The 17,733-nt window shown below is 36.7% G+C and overlaps 1 protein-coding gene across 21 annotated transcripts in view; it reads left to right on the top strand.

The window, feature by feature from the left end:
- The window catches only part of PLAGL1 (PLAG1 like zinc finger 1), a 73,255-nt gene that overhangs the window by 14,532 nt on the left and 40,990 nt on the right, over positions 1-17,733 (top strand). For all 21 annotated transcript variants that reach the window (XM_025997948.2, XM_072719234.1, XM_072719349.1 and 18 more), the window contains exon 2: positions 9,959-9,995. The gene's annotated coding sequence lies outside the window, so the exon portion shown is untranslated. The remainder of the gene's footprint in view (positions 1-9,958; positions 9,996-17,733) is intronic.

Raw genomic sequence — 17,733 nt, forward strand, 5'->3', positions numbered from 1 at the left:
TCCTCCTGTGCCCTCTCTGTGCATGTGTGGAGAAAGAATAGTATCTGATATCTCTTCTGCTTCTTGAAAGACACAGGTCCTGCCCTTATTTGATCTTAGTTACCTCTTTTTTAAAGGCACTGTCACCAAATATAATCATCTTGGAGATTAGGGCTTCAACATAAGAATTTTAGAAGGACACAGTTCAGTCTATAATATTCTGTCTCTAACCTTCTAAATTCATGTCCTTTTTGCATGCAAAATACATTTATTCCATTCCAACAGCTCCAAGAGTCTTAACCCATTCCAGCATCAACTCATAAGTCTATAGTCCAAAGTCTTATCTAAATATGTTGGGTGCCTGCTTGGTTCAGTCAGTAGATCATGTGACTCTTGATCTAGAGTCATGAGTTTGAGCCCCACAGTGTCTGTGGAGCCTATTTAAGAAATTTTTTTAAGAATATTGTCTAAATCAGATATGGATGAAACTTGAGGTAAAATTCATCCTGAAGCAGAATTCCTTTCTCATCAGTGAACCTGTAAAATCAAACAGGTTAGGTGGTTCCAAAATAAAATGGTGGGACGGAATAGGATAGATATTCCCATTCCAAAAGGGAGAAACCAGAAAGAAGAAAGGGGTTGGTAGGTCCCAAACAAGGCCAACATCTAGCAAGGCAAACTGTATTTGATTCTAAAACTCAAGAATAATCCTCTCTGGCTTCACAGTCTGCCCAGAGGGGTTGGCCTCTAGCCCTAGGCGATGGCCCCAACCCTAAGGCACTGGGTGGGGGCTGCCTGACCCATTGAAACCAAGGATGGGAGCCCCACCCTCTTAAACCAAGGGGAAACAGCCTTGCCCTCTGGGGCTGAATTCAGAGTGGAAGGATGTCTGAATTGCCCTAGGATCATTCTTTCCTTTTCATGAGGAATAAAGCATCTTTGCAACCAAATAGTTCTAGTCTAGACCTATTCAGTTTCAGAAGTCCAAAAGCCTTCATTTATTTCATCCTGACTGTGTTCTGTTTGGTCCCAACTGTCAGAATCTCTGCTGATATAATCCCATCTCTATTCCTGGCTTCTGCTTTAGTTGATTAATAACTCCAAGGGTTATCTTCTCTTGGAGTCACTGGCCCGCACCCTTGGTGTTTTCTTCAGGGCATGCGTCACTTTTTGCAATATGGACAGACTGAGAATTTTTCCACATCTTCAAGTTCTCTCTCTCTCTCTCTCTCTTTGTCTAATTTTTTTTTTAACCTATCTCTCTCTTCTCAAATTCTATTCAAGTAATAAGGAGAAGCCAGGCCACATCCTCAGTAGTTTGATTAGAAATCTCTTCAGCTAAATATTCATCACTTGCAAGCTCTTCCAATAAACACTACAACACATTTCAGCCAAATTCTTTGCTACTTTGTAAGAATGACCATCTTTACACTATTTCCAATAGCATATTCTTCACTTACATCTGAGTTCTTGCCACAGTCACCTTTAACTTCCTATTTCTTCAAGGCAGTCTTGGATTTTTCTAGAATGTGCCTTAAAACTCTTCCAGCCTCTGTTCCATTCCAAAGCCACTTCCACATGGTTACTGCCACATTCCAGTTCATGGTACCAGATCTGTATTATTCTGTTCAGACTGCCATAACAAATTAGGTGGCTTGAACAACAGATTTGTTTTCTCACAGTTCTGGAAACTAGATGTCCAAGCACCAACAAATTCAGTTTCTGAGGAGGCCTCTCTTCTTGGCTTGGAGATGGCTGCCCTCTTGCTGTGTCCTCACATGGCCTTCCCCCTTTGTGTGTGTGTGCGCGCGCACGCCTCTTACGTATACCTAATATATAATGATAAAAATGAGGCAATTAAATACTAAAAGTATCTTGTCTAGGAAAGGGGAACATAGGAGATACACTGGAGTCATTGGTCCATAGCAGTTCTGAAATCCTCATGACAGATATTGGGATACCCTGGTGGAACAAAATGTTTTCTGATTGGGGCCTGATTCTGTCTTCTTGTTTATTGTTTTCAGAGGCTCTGGTACTTCCCTCTAGAGAGTTCTTTTATCTTCCTTAGTTCCCTATGAAATGGAGAGTAGAGAATTTGCTCCACTTGGAACTGAGCAGCTCTTTCTTCTCACTGCTTCCATATAGGACGAGCCAAAGGGTCATTTTCAGACACCAGCTGATAGACTGATTCTCTTTGGCAACACAATTCTCTCCAAAATCTGGAAGATTTCATGTCTCTGCTTCTGATTAATTCTCTGTGCTGGTAAGCATATTTCTGGGGTGGGGTTTTTTTCCCCCTTTGTTTTGAAACCTGGTTCTCAAATCTGCATTGATTTGCTTTCTTACCTATATAGTTCTTTCTAGACCAAAAGAAAGTTTTTTGGCAACTGACTGGCTTCTATTGGAAAATTTTTCCTTAATCTGATTTTTTCCCCCTCATCTTGCCCAAATAAAGTGATTTAATGGCTATGTTATCTATTCTTGCCCTGAAGCAGTTTAATTTTTTTTTAAAAAGAGTTTTCTGGGGACAATGACCTTTATTCATTGTGTCTGTTGTTAGCATGGGAGTTGAGAAGCTGTTCAAGTAATATTGCAAGATTGGAAATGTCTGGAATCTCTCTGTTCCTTTTCACTTCTTACTGTAAACTGGATAGTTCCTCTCTCAGCTCATCCCTTTCTTAAATACCTTCTTAAATGCAGCCAAAAATAACCAATGCACACTTCAAATTTTTTCTTCTTTTGTTAAAGATTTTATTAATGAGAGATACAGAGAGAGAGAGAGAGGCAGAGACACACAGGCAGAGAGGCAGAGAGAGAAGCAGGCTCCAGGCAGGGAGCCTGATGTGGGACTCGATCCCAGGTCTCCAGGATCACGCCCTGGGCCAAAGGCAGGCGCCAAACCGCTGAGCCATCCAGGTTTCCAATGTTTTGTTTTCTTACCTCTTCTAGAGCTTCTGTGATCTGCCTCCTGAGGTACCAGAAACAAATGCTTTATCAAATATTTTGTCACTGTATAAAACACCTATCTTTCCAACCTTACGATCTGTTTCCTTACTGCTTCTTGAACCCTAAATATATTTCTAGTTTTTCTAGAGAAACATCCTGCTTTTGGTACCGATTTCTTTGTAGCCATAATAGGCTAAAGTTATGGCATGCTGACAAGTCATCCCCAAACCTCTGGCTTTAGTGAAGAACATTTTATTTTTCTCATGCTAAACATTCATTGTGGATTTCTGGGAGACTGCCCCAGATACTCAATCTCAGGCCTGTGGATATACCTCCATCTTATATGCTTTCTGTAATAATTGATTTTTTTTTTTTTTTAGATTTATTTAGTTATTCATGAGAGACACAGAGGCAGAGACATAGGTAGAGGAAGAAGCAGGCTCCTCACAGGGAGCCTGATGTGGAACTTGATCCTAGGCCCCAGGATCACGCGCTGAGCCAAAGGCAGATGCTCAACTGCTGAGCCACCCAGGTGTCCCAATACTTTATCTTGATTGTCATGGGTGGGAAAGAGAATGTTAAATGGTCTTGTAACTGTTTATTAGCAGCCTAGAACTAGTCACATGGCTATGCCTAACTTATAATGAGGTAGAGATGTTAAAGCAGGAATATAAACAGAAAGGACTGAATTGTATCCTATATGTGAATAGCTAAAAGTTATAAGTTAGGCTGATAGAGTATGTTTTACAGTTAACTTATCATTCTTGGGCAAAATTATCTTTTTTTACAATTTTTTTAAAGATTTTTTTCATGAGAGAGACACAGAGAGAGGTGGAGACATAGGCAGAGGTAGAAGCAGGCTTCATGCAGGGAGCCTGATGCAGGACTTGATCCCGGGACTCCGGAATCATGTTGGGCAGATTTATCTTATGTGACCTGGAAAGCTATGTTCGAATGTGGAATTTCTGGAGTCTTGAGATTTCTCTACCTCTAGAGCATGGCAGTGTAGGACTGCTGGCCCATCTTCCCTTCTCTTCATGTTTCAGGCCTCATTGTGTACCACAGAGGGCACACATTTAAGCTATGTCTATACCCTTGCAAATAACCACCCCTTGGCTACCTCTTGGACCTAGGGCTGCGTACACAGTGGCACAATCTGTCTTCATAAACATAGGTCTAGGAAAGAGGGCTGCACAGTTCCTAGTAGCAGGCTTGAAGTTCTTTGGACAAGGAATCCTATGGTTACAGGAACTTGGCCTAGGAGGGGAGTCTGGGCAGTCCCCTTAAATCCTTGTCCTTCTTACTCTATAGGGAAGGATTTGCTATGAGCCCCTCGTGCCCAGGTTTAAGGGCAATACTGAGCAAGTATAATGTCTGTGTGCTTAGAAAAAAAGAATAGGATCTGGGTGGACATACAAATCTCTGTCATACTTCATGCTTACTAATTTAGCTTCCTACATAATGCTAGGGAGGGGAAATACTCTGGTCATCATAGTTGAGTATCATGTCTTAACAACTGTAATTCTCATTACAAAGTCCCGTTATGATAAATAAATCAGTTTCCTTTATGTTTGCTCATAGCAAATTTGTATCATCCCTACATTTTCTGACGTTATGGAAGTATTGGGATTGTGTCACACTTCTGAGTGATGCTCTTACCTTGTTACCATGTAATTAGGAACAACTGAGAAGCTGTGAGATCTAGCGATCATGAAGGCAGGCAGTCTAGGGTGTAGAATCCAGATGATCAGATCAAATGCTGGCTCTGATACTTCTCAAATGTCTGATACTGACATTTCAAAAGTTTTCTGTTTCAAAGTTTTCTTATTTGTGCAATGAGAGTAAAACAACCTATTTTCAGTTAAATGACCTATAGAAAATATTTATAGATCAAGCAAAATTCTTTCTCAGTGAAAAAATGGTGAAAAACAATGACATATTTGGGGAGTAAGTCTGAGATTTAATGCAAGGAAGATGACCTAAGGGAAGAAGGAAGTATAGTCCCTGGGAGATGAAGTCCTTAGTCAGATATCCTGAAAAGAGAGCTGTGAGGCATCCCTGGGCTCTGGTTTATCTCTAAGGGAAGGTATGTCTTTACTATCTCAACCTAGTAATCTCTCTTGAGCTTCAGTGCCCTGATTTTTAAAATGAGGATAATAAGAATTGCTTTGATGATCTTGATAACAATCTTTGATAGAGTGGTGGAGATAAGAGCCAGGGGAATGGGTTGGAAAAGGAAATGGGAATTATCTACATTTTCAGTCTTTTTCAGAAATTTGAGAAAGATAGTCTGGGAATATAGTGGGAGCAGGAGGGCAGAGCAAGGTTAATGAAGCTTTTGTTTGTTAAAGGTTGGGAAATAACAGATCATGGTTATATGTTGCAGAGAAATCTCTAGTAAAAAGGGAGACCGTGATAATGTAGAGAGACTTTGAATAGAGAGGTAGAGTTTACTTTTGTGCGAGGAAGGGAAGTTTGTAGGGTTAGCATTGAAAAGATGAAATACTGTATCCAATAGCTGTTACGTCTTTTTTTTTTCCCCTCCTCAGTAGAGTATAATGTGGGGTTGTTTGCAGAGACATATGTATAGGTACAAGTGTTGGGAGTGAGGACACCAACTGGAAGACAGAAGAGAAAGCAAGAAATAACAGGAGTGGGGAAATGTTCCAGAGTCATGGGCAGGCTTTAGAACTCAACTGTGTTGGAGTTGATGGAGTTAGAGAGTGAAGTTACTCTTCTTGACTGTGAGACCACCATCTCTGAACCCTCCATCTCCATTTCTACTGCAGTAGCTTTTCCACTGTACTGTTTTTGTACATTTTTAATATCCCCTGAGGCATTCTCCAGTTACACAGATGCCTACCTGGGCCGTCCAAATTACTGCAAGATACCATTATTTGTCTAGCTCTCTGATTACAGAATTGCATAGGTTTTTAGTAGCATATCCTTATTTTTTCCCCTAGGTGTGAGATTTTTGTAGAGAGGTTTTTCAGAGATGACTGTATTATCTTCATCTCCATGGAAAGTCATTGCAATTGTCCCCTCAAATACATATGTTGAAATCTTAAACACACACACACATACACACACACACCCCGCCCAGTGTGATGATATTTGAAGGTGTGGCCTTTGGGCGGTAGTTAGATAATGAGGGTGGAAACTTTGTGAATGAAATCAGTGCCTTTGTAGGAAGTGTCCAGAGAGCTAGCTAGCTCTTTTTCCACCATGTGAGGATACAATGAGAAGTTGGCAGTCTAAAACCCCGTGGAGGATTTTCCCCAGAACCCATCCATGCTGGCACCATGATCTTGGACTTCCAGCCTCCAGAACAGGGAGAAATAAATGTTTATTGTTTAAGCCATCAAGTCTATGGTACTTTGTTAACTGAACTAAGAATGGTAAGGTTAGTTTTTTACATCCTAGAATTTTAAAAACTTGAATGTAGGTTAGTAAGTTAATATCATCTTCCTGGCAGGTAAATGAAGTTTAAAGGAAAGTGCTCACAATATTCTTTGATTCTGAGTCCTACCTTCTTCCAGTGAAGGTCTTGATTCCTTACCATGTTAGAGTCCAGGTACGTGGAAACAACAAACTCTGGTGAAGTAGAGCCATCCTGCTACTGTTTTTGTGCTCGTGACTATGCTCATGAAAGGCATTTCTTGCATGTTCATGTATAGTTATTTACAAACCTAGTTGCACAGGTAGTTTCTATCCATTAAGAATTTAACAATTTAAGAAAACAGTGAACATGAACATTAGTGTTTTAGCTGTGGTAACATGCAAACAGAAACATGAAAAAAAATTTAGTTTTGTGGAATGTTTTAGAATGAAGACCCATAGAAGGACGGTACAAGTATTGTGGTTATACTCTATCTGCCCAGGTAGCTGTGTTTAGCAACCGTAAGTAAAAGGGAAATTAGCCCTTAGGAGTAATCACTATTACTTACCAAGACTTGGAAATTTTTCACTGTTCATCATAGAAATTAATGATAACACAAAATAACTTGATTTCATCATCCTAGGTTTCTTTGAGGGACCATATAGCCTAGTTGCTAAAAGCCTGGACCCAGGTGTCAGGAGCAATCATTTGCTAATTGTGTGATCTTGGAAAACTTACTAAAACATTTGGTGCCTGAGTTTCCTCATGGGCCAAAAAGGGATAATATGGTGCATCCCCTATAGGGTTGTTATGAGGAGTAAATGAGATGTTATATATAAAATACCTAGGTTGTGCCATAGTAAGCTCTTAGAGGTTTCTGGTTAGAAAGATATTATATATTTTCTCTCAAAAATGGATAGACATTGTTGGTTGAAAATCAGTAAAGACATGGTTGAACATAATGTATTATCATCAACCAAATAGATGTAATTGATATCTTCAGACTACTTTATTCAACAATAGAATATATATTCTTCTCAAGCTCACATGGAACATTCACCAAGATAGACCACATTCTGGGCTGTAACACTCAACAAATTTAAAAGAATAGAGATCATAAATTGTTTGCTCTCAGGCCACAGTAGAATTTAACTTGGAGATCAATAATATAAAGATAAGTAGGAAATTTCAAAATACAGAGGTTAAACACAGTTTATAAATAATAGGTCAAAAAAGTATGTCAAGATAAATTTTAAAATATTTTGAACAAAATGAAAACATGACTTATCAAAATATCAGATGCAGAGAAAGTGTCACTTAGAGAAAAATGTATATAACATTATAATGCATATAGTAGAAAAGAAGAAAGCCCTGTAATCAGTAATCTAAATTTCCACCTTAGGAAACTAGGAAAAAACCTAAATCTGGAAGTAAGCAGAAGAAAAAAAGTAATAAGAATTAGAGCAGAAATCAGGGCGTCTAGCTGGCTCAGTTGGTGGAGTGTGCAACTCTTGATTTCAGGATTGCTGGGTATAGAGAGTAAACTCTTAAAAAAAAAAAAAGAAAGGAAAGAAAGAAAGAAAGAAAGAAAGAAAGAAAGAAAGAAAGAAAGAAAAATTAAAAATGAAGTATCAGAGAAAAGCAATGATATAAAAATCTGGTTTGTTAGATCAATAAAATTGATAAACTTCTAGTGAGGCTGAAGTATTAATATCACAAAGGAGATGATATCACTTCACATCCACTGGACATTTAAAGAGTAACAACAGTGCTATGAACAGCTCATTGCCCACACCTATATCTGTTAAAGAAATAAAATAATTGCCTTGCAAAACAGAAAGCACCCTGCCCAGGTAGGTTTACTGGTGAATTCTACCAAATATTTAAGGAGGAAATTATGCCAGTTCTCTGTAATCACTTTCAGAGGATAGAAGCAGAGGGAATACTTTGTAACTTATTCTGTGAGGCCAGCATTGCCCTAATGTCTAAACCAGAGAAGGACATTAAAGATACAAATCAGTATCGTTCATGAGCATAGATTAAAAAATCCTCACAAAATATTAGCAAATCAAATCTAACAATTTATAGAAAGAATTATACACCATGACCAAAAGGGGATTATCACAAGTATGCAAAATTAGTTCAACATTCAAAAAAATCAGTTAATGTAATCTTCACTTCAGGCTAAAATAAAATCAGATAATTGTATCAGTAGATGTAGAAAAAGCATTTGGAGTATCTCAAACCCATTCGCGATTTTAAAAAAACCTTTCAGTAAGCTAGAAATAGAGGGGAACTTCCTCAGCTTGATAAAGGATATCTACAGAAGCCTACAGCTAACATTATATTTTATGGCAAGAAAGTAAAAGTGTTCTCATTAAGATCAGAAACAAGGCAAGATGATCTCTTGTTCCTTTCCAACAACCTACTGGAATTCCTAGGTAATGCACTAAGACAAGGAAATAAAATATATACAGATTCTTGAGGAAATAAAGTTATCTTTGTTCACAGTCGATACAATCATCTGTGTAGAAAATCCAAAAGAATTGACAAACAAAAAACCTGGAACCAATAAGTAATTAATAACAAGGTGGCAGGATATAAGGCTAATATATGACAGTCAATTGCTTTCTTATATACCAGTTGTTGAATAAATTGAATTTGAATCTAAAAATACTTTTTCCTCAATTTTGCTGTGAACTTAAAACTGCCCTAAAAGAATGAAGTCTTTTTTAAAAATTTTTTTAAAGATTTTATTTATTTATTCATGAGAGACACACACAGAGAGGCAGAGACACAGGCAGAGAGAGAAGCAGGCTCCATGCAAGGAGCCCGACGCAGGACTTGATCCCCAGTCTCCAGGATCACGCCCTGGGCTGAAGGCGGCACTAAACCGCTAAGCCACCCGGGCTGCCCAAATGAAGTCTTTTAAAATATATGTTGAAAATATGGAATCTGAGTTCAGACAATACTCTTAAGCTTACTTTTCACCTTTTGACTTTTGAAGTGAATAGTTTGTTATGGTGACAATGAGAAAAAACAGTTTCTCTCCAGAGACTGTTCCTTTAACTAAAATGTATTCTTCAGTGCAGAAAAATGGAATTCTTTGTTCACGATTTGACATATACTCGGTAGTAGTCTTTTATGCCCAATGAGTAAAATAATTATTGCTCACAAATGGATGTTGTTGCTTTAAGGTTAAAAATAGATGTATAAGAGGTTAGGGACAGGAGGGGGTTGTGGAGGGAGGTAGGTGTGCTTATAAAAAGGCAACTTTGAGGAATCCTTACAGTGATAGAACTGTTTCATATCATGGTATGGTGGTAGATATGTAACCCGTAAGGTAGTAAAGTTCTGTAGAACTAAATGCATACACCAAGAAGTATAGTGAAACTGGGAAATCTCAAAAGACTAGTGGATTGTATTAATATAACTATGTTTATTGTGATATTCCACTTAAGTTTTGTGAAATGTTATCATTTGGGGAAACTGAGTAAAGGGTACTCAAGATCTTTCTTAAAATCATATATGAATCCATAGTTATAGTAACATTTAAAAAGCATGTTTATATACTATTATATAAACTACTATATAAACTACTATTATATAAACTATTATATAAACTAAATAATTTTATTTTTTGTTTGTTTTTAGGTTGCTTCTGCCTCATTGACAAGTCATCATTGGCTTTGTAAGTTGACATTTTCATTTTTTTATTCTTTACCCCCAACATTTTAGATTTTCTGATCACATTAGAGTACTTTTCTAGAAAACCTGGAGCAAAATTGGAGCAAAACTCCATTATTTGGTTCTTACATTATTTTAAGGTCTGTTTCACTTTTTCTGATACTATTAGGTGATAGTTATTTTGAGTAAGTTGAATTTCACATCTTAGCCTAGTGCCATCTGTTTCTTTGGAGTGACTTCCTATCAAGGTTATGATTAGGAGTGAAGTGTCATCTGTGGAGCTGAGATTGTATATACATCCATCCTGTTGGATATCACAGTCTTTACACAGAACATCTTCGTGGCTGATGATAATAGGGACACAACACCCTGGGAGAAAGCCTCAAGTGTAAGTGGTTTGACCAGTGAGATAAAATGAATTCTGCTTTATTTACATTTGAAAATCTGGCAATTAGATGGAATGAGGGCAGGATTCCAGACTGGGAGAATTTAACTTTATTTTCATTTTATCATTTAAAGTAGATATCTTGCTATTTTGTAACATTTTCTCTGTCATATTTGGGGGAGAAATTAGAACTGATTTAATAATGGGTAGGGTTTTTTTTTTTTAATTCCATGAAATGCAAACATTTGAAATGAAAGGAAAATTTACACAAGCATTTTTAACCTGAGAAAATAAATTATTCTTTGTATCACTGAAAACATATTACATTATTAAGTGGATTTCACTTGGCCAGGTTCTGAGAAAAGAGACTGTGTTGCCTGTTATGGAAAAATAAGGTCATGAACTATAATGTGCAATCACTATTTTTGATTTATATATATTGTCATTTTGATGAACTGAAATATGCTAAACTAATCTTAAGGACATCTTTGAGAAATGTCTGAAAATGGCTTTGTTTTTCATCATGTTAGCAATGGAGGATAATATTGTTACAAAGTAACATCTGGGGGAGTTGCATTCTCTGACAGTGTATCAGTTTGAATCTTGTTCTTTTTTTTAAATTTTATTTATTTTTATTTTTTTTAAGATTTATTTTTATTTATTCATGATAAACATAGAGAGAGAGAGAGAGAGAGAGGCAGAGACACAGGCAGAGGGAGAAGCAGGCTCCGTGCCGGGAGCCCGATGCGGGACTCGATCCCGGGACTCCAGGATCACGCCCTGGGCCAAAGGCAGGCGCAAAACCGCTAAGCCACCCAGGGATCCCCTTGAATCTTGTTCTAACAGGTTTTGTTTCACCATTTTGAGGCCACTAGGAAGACACCTCTAATACAGTCTTCCCCAAAGTATATGTCTTGGAATACTTACTCCTTTGGCTGTTAACTGATACTATATGGGAAAGGGACCTAAGGTCATGCTGCCTTTTTATAAGTTAAAATTAGACTTACTTCCAACAACTGATTGTCTAAGAGAGCCTATGGTTTATGGTGGTTCTCAAACATATTTTCCAATTTAACCCCAGTGTCCTCAAATATGCCATAATGCTTTTGCTCCATGAAATGTTTTTGGGGAAATAGTGCCATAAAATTTGGGAAGTTGATAAAAATGACAGGATATCTTGTACATTTTTTACAATGATGGCAAAAGAAAATAAGCACAAATGCTAGAATGGAAGAAGTATAACATAAAAAGACTGTTGAAGTATATTAAAAATAGTTGATGTCCAGTTAAGGATTAATAATTATTATAGCTATAAAGTGATTTTTTAAATGTATTTTTATATGTATTTTTCCTTGTTCTAGTCACTTACTAATTCCCACATCACTCTCTTTTCTTGAAGATTTAGCTTCTGACTCACTGTCCTTCTCTCCAAGACTAATGTGTTCTAAGTTTTGGTAATTTTATGACCCCTTTGGGGTCCTTCCGTTATCCTGATTTCTCACTTCCTTCCTTTCTTTCAATCATCTTGCTTCCCAAACTACTTCAGGCATGTCCTCTCATGGTCATATTGTGGATTTAGTCATTAGCAGTAACTGTTTCCCTCCATGATCTTGATCTTACGCATCCCATTCTCCACCAATCCCCACTCCTACCAACAGATTTTTAACTCCACTTACTCAAGTAAATAGCCTCTACCCTATCATTAAAAATCACCCATTTATCCTCCTCTCTGATTCCTCCTGCTTGCCTTGTTGTACTTGGATATCTAAATCACACAGACACAGTCTGTCTCTCACCCATGCCTGTAGCTGCACGGCTGAACACCACTGGAGAAAGGTACCCAGCCATGTTCACTAGTCTTACTTTAATGATTTCAACTACTAATCTTAGTGGGCCCCTAATGTTTTCTAGCAATTTGGACAATTCCAAAAGGAAAGTGTTTAAAACCTATTTCTCTGTAAACTTCCAGTTCCTCTTCTCCTATTCTCCCTTTCACCTGATGACACGGTTTTATTTTTCACTGATAAAATAGAATTACTTATGGAAGAAAGAGAACTTCCATAAGCACCCATCATCCCATCTACCCAACCATCTGCACCTGTACCTTACGTTCTGTCTTTCCTTTTTCCTTCCTGGGTGAACTGCCCAAATATTGCTGTGACCCAGGAGGCAATTCCCGCAGTTTCTCCGCCTACACTCACTCTCTAGCTAAGCTGATTCCATCTCATGGCTTTAACTACACGTATATGCTGGTAACTACCAAGTTTATATCTCCAGTGTGAACCTCTCTCCTGAACTCCAAATTTGAATATCCAACTGCTGAACATCTGATAGGCATATCAGAGCTAACATGTCCACAATTAGGTTCCTCTCCATACTCAGCCAGACTGTCTTCTTCTTTAGTCTTCCTAATCTCTGTAAATGGTAACTCTCTTCCTCCATGGTCTCAGGCCATATTCTTTGGCATTATTATCATTTCTTCTTTTTCTCACCTTCTATTTTTCTAGCTGTCAGGAAATAACTACCTTAGTATATCCAGAAGAGGACTGCTTCTTACTACCTCTTTCACTATCATACTGACCCAAACCTTATTATCTTTTTATTAAAATTGTCTTCTTACTGGTCTCCTTGTTTTTATATTTTCTCCCCTATAATCTATTTTCTGAACAGCAGCCAGATGAATTATTTAAAACTCTCACTCTGATCAGGTTACTCTTCTGCTCTAATGACTCCAGCCAGTGCTTCTCTTTGTAGAGGTTAATCAACTTAATATGGGCCCCCAGTACTTCTGACCTAACCTTTTACTGCTCGCCCTCACTCACTGCTTTAGCCATACCAACATGCTTGTTCCAGGTCGGGGTTTTGCAGTTATTGTTGCCACAGAATGCCATAAGGCTTGCTTCTTACCTCCTTCAGATCTTTGCTAAATTGTCAACACACCTAAGCCTTCCCTGATCAGCCTATTTTGAATTGCCACTACTTCTCCCTGCCTTACCCTCTTTAGTGCTCCCTATCTCTTCAGTACTTTAAATCACCATCTGATATATATTTTGTTTGTCTTCCCTTTATTCAAAGATGAAGTCCACAAGGAAGGGAACTTTGTGTGTTTAATTCAGAAAGAAGAAAGTGGAATAGGGGAAAGGGATTGTATAGTAGTTATTGACTTTGCCTAACACGCCCTTCTCTTGTTGCCTCCTGATCACAAAAATGGGTAAGTGACTCACATTTGGGCAGTCTTTGTATCTTGTCCTTCTGAAATCCTTGACCTGGGGCAGCCATGTGATGCAAGCCAGGCCAACAGGAGTTTTCCATGGGATTTAGGTTTTTCTGACTGGAGGTGGCAATAAAGAAATAATTCCTATCTTGTCATGGGTCCTTTTAAGTATTAACAGACCATTAGACAAAATATAAATACAGCCATACACTATAATGCTTTTGGAACACTTAAAAAATTGCCCATATACCAGGTGACCAAAAAAATACAAAAAGAATATTAGAGCAGATACAGGGGAGAATAAGAAAAAGTATATAGTATACTTAGTATATATACTATATATACTATATATATACTATATATATACTATAGTATATAGTATAGTATTCAAGTGAATACTATATAAAGTTCTATTTAAATAAACTTTAAATTTTTCAGTGTATAATACACCAAAGGTTATCTTGACCTAGTTTGCCTGTCAAATTGATAAATTCTTCCTAATGTTCGTGTAATAGTTACATGCTACATGACTTCCAGAGCTCAGAAAGATAAAATAGATATATTCAAAAGACTTATATAACCCTCATTAGAACATAATAGCCAATACAAAAATTTTTAAATATTGTCAGTTATGAGAATAAGTGTAAAAATATGCAAATAAGATTTTTTTTTTAAGATTTTATTTATTTATTCATAGAGACAGAGAGAGAGGCAGAGACAAAGGCAGAGGGAGAAGCAGGCCCCATGCAGAGAGCCCGACGTGGGACTTGATCCAGGGTCTCCAGGATCACGCCCTGGGCTGCAGGCGGTGCTAAACGACTGCGCCACCGGGGCTGCCCACAGATAAGATTTTAAAAAGAAATATTTACTGTGACTAAATAGGACTTACCCTGAGAGTACAAAAATTATTCAATATTTGGGAATCTTCTGCATATATACACAATAATTTTTTTATTTTTTATTTATTTTTTTCACAATTTTTTTAAAGTGTGAACTTAGTCTTATGGGACATTTAATAATATTTAACACCCACTTCTGGTCATCTTTTAGGAATAGTACTTATGGATACAAAACTTTTGTATTTACACATTTATTTAACACATTTAACACATTTATTAATACTAAATCCCACAAACATTTCCATCAAAATCAAGAGTAGTGACATGATTCCGCTAACATGGTTGTTTAAGTTCTAGCCAGGCAGTGAGACTGAAAAGTAACATGTATAGTTATTAGAGGAGGAGATAATGCTAAAATCTTATAGACAATATGGTGGAGATAGACCATACAGTTCTGAAAGTCAATAATAAAACTCTTAGAATTAATGCAATTCCATAAAATAGAGAAATGGCAAATACATGTTTAGTGGCAATAATTGGAAGTTTAAGACAATAGGTTAATTTCTTATGGCTAGCAAGAAACTAACATACTAAGAATAACTCACATAAAAAAATGTGTATTTTCAGAATTTTCTGCAGTAAGTATGTATAGCTTTATTACCAGAAAATAAATAATAAGATCTTAAGAATATGCTTTCAATACTTGGAGGTAAGAAAATTCTAGAGCCAGAGCTCAAGCTCAGCTGAGTTTTGTCAGTTGTAAGTTTTCCCAGATAATTCAGTAAGAAGTTTGAATTTGAGAATGTTAGTTAGATTACACATGATTAAAAAGCAGCTCTAATCTCAATCCTCTATATATTTCCAAGTATTCCTGGAGAAAAACTAGCTTTGAAGTTTTTCTAAGAATTGTCATTTTCTTTTTCAGTGCTTGTTTGATTAGAAGTTCTTTGGTAAAAAGTGGATAGGTCTTGATAATTTTAGTAAATGGCTCCTAAAGCCATTTTGTTACTAAGGACTTGGAGTGTTCTGTCATAATTTAGTTCCAAAAGCTCTCTTTTTAAGAGCTATAAATTAAGGAGCAGACAGAATGGTGGAGAGCACAAGTTTTAGAATGAGTGGAGCCTGGCTTGAATTCTAACTGTGATGCCAATAAGAACATGACTGTGATCAAGTTAATAAACCTTTCTTAACCACAGGTTGTCTTATAAAACAAATAATAATATCTATGAGGATTATAAGGATTAATTGAAGTTTTAGACCTGGTCATTAGCAATATTCAGTAACAATCCTTTAATTCTATATTACTCAGTATTATAATTTTAAATGCTAGTAATAAATTATTTTACAGAGTACTTCATAGAGAAGACTGTCTCTTACTATTTATATTATACATCCCAAATCTTGAAAAATTATGTACTGTTATGGTAGAGAAAATGACTAAGAGGCATGGGCAGTTCTGCAGTGTGACCCCAGACAAGTTACTTTTTGAGTTATTTAAGCTTTCAGATAATCTCTACATCTTAATGATGTAGAAAAGATGAAATGTGAGATAATGCAAATTTTTCAGTACTTGAAAATATAAAGCACTAATGCAAGTGTAAGGAATTGGAGCTTCATACTAAGGGGACGTCCATGATTTTCTAGCATGGTGTAGTAACAAGAACTGGGTTTTTTAACTGCCTTAAACAACCAAAACCAAAATGAAACAAACAAACAAAAAAAAACAAAAAAGCTCATAAAATATATAAAACAGGTTTTCAGACATTGGGCAACAAGTGGCATAAGACTATGAACCCTGAGAGAAGACTGTGAACCCTGAGAGAACCCTGAGAAATGATGTGCCCAAGGCCACAGTGTAAGAAGGGGAACCCAAACACAGCTCAGTGGTCACCCTGAATTGAGGTGATAGTGTTGGGAACTCATGGAAGCAAGTACACCTAGAATTTGTAGGACAGCATTGCATAGAAGAAAGAGTTGCACAAAGAGAACACTTTGGAGGTCATCAGAGGGTCCCCTGGAGTCTTCAGGTGAGTGCTAATTAGTGCATGCATATGAGAAAACTAACCAAGGCTAGGAAAAGAACCACTAGGAAGGAAAATGTAGATCACAGGCAGAGAAGAATGTGTCCCACCAAACTAGAAAAACTTTGTAATACAGATGGCATAAAATGGAGTACATGGAGAAGTATTGCCTCAGTAGTGAGGAAAAATTAGCCCTAGCCTAAATATTGCTCTGTTCCTTCAAGAAAAAAAAAAAAAAATCCTAAAAGTAAGCCATTGAAAAAGGGATATAAACTTTTTTTTTTGTAAAGAGTAAAATAGAAATTATTTTAGGTTTTATAGGCCATATGATATCTGTTGTAGCTACTAACCTCTGCCACTGTAATGTTAAAGCAGCTGTAGATAATATGTAAATGAATGAGGATGGCCAAATTCTAATAAAACTTCGTTTACAGAAATAGGCTATGGGCCAGACTTGACTAGTGGGCCACAATTTGCAGACTCTTGGTTTAAAGGTCAGATGGTTTCTAGTAGTTTAACTTCTTCCCAAAACAAAGCTCAAGAATATTTAAAGAACTACAAAATACCTGGCACCTAATAAGGTAAAGTATGCAATATCTAGCATTCAATCAAAATTTTCCAGGTCTCCCAAGAAACAGGAAAATTCAATGGTGAAGAGAAAAATCAACCATTACAAACAGACTTGCAGATGATAGATTTAATAAATATATTAACAAATAAACAGATTTTTTAAAGATTTAGTAAGCACCTTTAGTAAGCAAAGATAATAAAAGTTATTTTTTCATGCATATGCCCAAGATTGTAGAGTAGTAAGTTTAAGGAGAGACATGAAAGCTATAAAAAATTCCAAGTTGAAATTCTAGAGGCAACATAAACATCTGAAATGGAACATACACTGTTTAGGATGAACAACTGACTAAATGTTGCAGAAAGACTTTGTGAACTTGAAATATGGCAATAGAAATTATACAAAATAAAACACAAACATACAGTGCAAAACCAAAACAGTCTATCAGTGAGCTATGGGACAACTTTGAACAGCCAAATGTATGTATAAGTGGAATCTCCAATGAGGAAGGTAACAGAAAAAATATTTAAAGAAATAATGGCTGAAAATTTGCAAAATTTAATGGAAACCATAAGTTCACATATCTTAAAGGCTTAATGAATACCAGCAAGTACACCAAAAAAATGAAGAAAATTATACCAACATACATCACAATCAAACAGTTTAAAAACCAGTAATAAAGATTTTATTTTTTTAATTTTTATAAGATTTTATT

The sequence above is a fragment of the Vulpes vulpes genome, chromosome 1, assembly GCF_048418805.1.
Source record: "Vulpes vulpes isolate BD-2025 chromosome 1, VulVul3, whole genome shotgun sequence".
NCBI lineage: Eukaryota > Metazoa > Chordata > Mammalia > Carnivora > Canidae > Vulpes > Vulpes vulpes.